Source organism: Pinus tabuliformis, chromosome 1_1, assembly GCF_031772625.1.
Source record: "Pinus tabuliformis cultivar Carrire ecotype Pingquan chromosome 1_1, CPIR1, whole genome shotgun sequence".
NCBI lineage: Eukaryota > Viridiplantae > Streptophyta > Pinopsida > Pinales > Pinaceae > Pinus > Pinus tabuliformis.
This window is the reverse complement of record NC_142297.1, coordinates 885,661,858-885,664,365: the sequence shown is the minus strand read 5'-3', so window position 1 is coordinate 885,664,365 and position 2,508 is coordinate 885,661,858.

The window sequence follows — 2,508 nt, the reverse complement described above, 5'->3', positions numbered from 1 at the left end:
TCTTTGAGCAATTGCTCATTCAACTAGTGTTTTAGCTGCTTCTAAATTGCTAATTGTTGTTCCAACTGTTCCATCTTCTGTTGTTTCTCCTATGCCTATGCCTCTAGCAAACTGATTGTTTGGTCTTTTTATTTTAGTAAATTACTAACCTCTGATGCTTTATCCATTGTGGCTACTGTGTATGCTCCAGCATACCGAGGAAGTTTGGTTAGATCTTTGGAAGGATTAACTTCCTCTCTCCATACCACATTCATCATCTCCATTTGTGAAGTCAAAAGAGGAGAGTGATCAATTTTTATCTTTTACCTTTGTCTTTTGATTACAATGCTATGCTTAGGGTTGTAGAATACATCTAATGGTGGTATCTCTTCCATGTGTAAAACAATCTCATCGGAGGAATTTTCAGGGATTATTTCTAAGCCCTTTTGAATCATGGGTGGGCCGCTTGTTCCTTCAGTTAGAACTGTGTTTATTACTGATTTCTGAGCTGTGGACACCTCTGGTGTACTGAATCCTTGGATGCTTTCAGTATTACTAATGATGGAATCAAATTGCTGTCATTCCTTAATTAGTTTAGGATCAACATAAATGTTTGAATCAAGGGGTTCGTCGCCTATTTCTTGTCTCTGCTCCTACGTTGGCAACTTTTCATTTTCAAGAACCTTTTCCACCTTAGGAGTATTCTCAGTAGCTTTCTATTCACTTTGAGTCTGTGGTTGAACTGTTGGGGTTGTAACTAATAAATCCAAAGGCATAGTTTCCAATCTCTGGGCTCTAAGCCTATTGAATTTTTCTAGTCCCTCTTCTCCATATTTGGTACTAACCAATCCTTTAACCTAGTAAAATAGTTCAACTGAAGAAACAAATCATCAAAGTCATCTTCTTCATGATCAAATCTATTGAGTTTAGCCTGAGAAGTAAAACTATAGGCAACCTTTCTTGGGTCATATTGCCTATTTGGAATGGTTGCAAGACTTAGCATCTGAATCTTCTTGGCCTCTTTTTCTGCATGTTTATAATCATGCAAGGTAAAAATGCCACACCGATGGGGGAATGTAGGCCACATATGTTTCTTGGAATCCCTCAGGGTTTTTTACGTTCTTGCAACTGTTATCTAATACACTAACTCTTGGGCTAATAGTTTATCAAGGACATATAGAGGAAGAACATGAGGTTTGGTATAGCTGCCAAAAAGCCTTATATAGGTGAATTTCTCCTCTCTGAACTAGCTACCCATTGCTGCTAGGTCAATTGTTACTTCCTGAGATATCCTAGGGGCAGGCTTATTGAAGATAGAATAATATACAGGTAAGACAAAACCATTACAAATTTTGTACAAGTGATTCTTATAGTGGGATTTTCGCAACTATTTGTGATAAGTATGAATAGGATTAGGATCCTGGGGAGTCCACTTCCACCCAAGAATGGGTTATTCAGAATTAAAACAAATGATGTCAAGAATATATGCTATGTAGTAAAAAGGGGGAATGTACTGGGAAGTTACATACATTTTCCTTCTGTATTCTAGTATCTCAGTAGCTATTCTATCAGATACAATATTTGCCCAATCCATAACATAACCCTGAATCACAGCGTCCATTAACAGGACCATCTCTATAGAAAATTTTGCAGAATCATATTCTCCCCATATTCTACACATCATAGCACCAACATAGCAATAAGGAGAGGCTAATGAGTCAACATAATATTTACCCGATAACTCGTGCTTGTGTTTATTTGAGAAATGGCTCTAGTGTCTAATCAGGTCTAACTCCAAGTTGTTTCCTTTTGTGAATGCTTCCAGAAATGCCTTGTTATAGTGCTTCTTAGCCAAAGGTAGATGGTACATTTGCTTGAGATCTTCAGGTTTAAACGAACCAAATATTCTTCTATCAACCATGGACAATGTTTGGTCTGCAGTTGGGATTTTCTCGACAACCCATCTAATCACATGAGTATATGGCAAACTTTTGGGCCGTGCTGCTATTCTGTGAAGGTATGAACAGGCCAATTCTTTGAGAGTTTCTTCTGATTTGCTGGTGGAATCAGCTGTAGCTTTCTCTTCTAGTTCTTTGGGTTCTTCTGCTTCTATCAAATTGTAGATACATTCCCAACTCGCGTTTCCTAGACCGAGGCATGTTGTATCTGATATTATTCCCTTCTTGCTCAGCTCTGGTTCTTTAACTAGGGGAGGTGCCTTGGCTTTCTTAGATTTCTTCCCCATATTTTCTGGATATATGAGTTCAAAGGAGCTCTGCATCGACAATTAAAAATAATAACACAGGGATATTGCTGCTGAAAGCTAATACGTTAATGAACAGAGTTAAGGTAATTCACACATGATAAACTGGATGCAATTAAGAGTCACCACGAGTAAAATCTTTGAGGGATTTACTCTTAACTGTGAAATTAATAACCGTTCATGCCTTCAATCGTAATGAATAAATACCATAAATACCCATCGCATCGATTATATATTGAATGATTATTTCAAGCATGTCTTTGGAT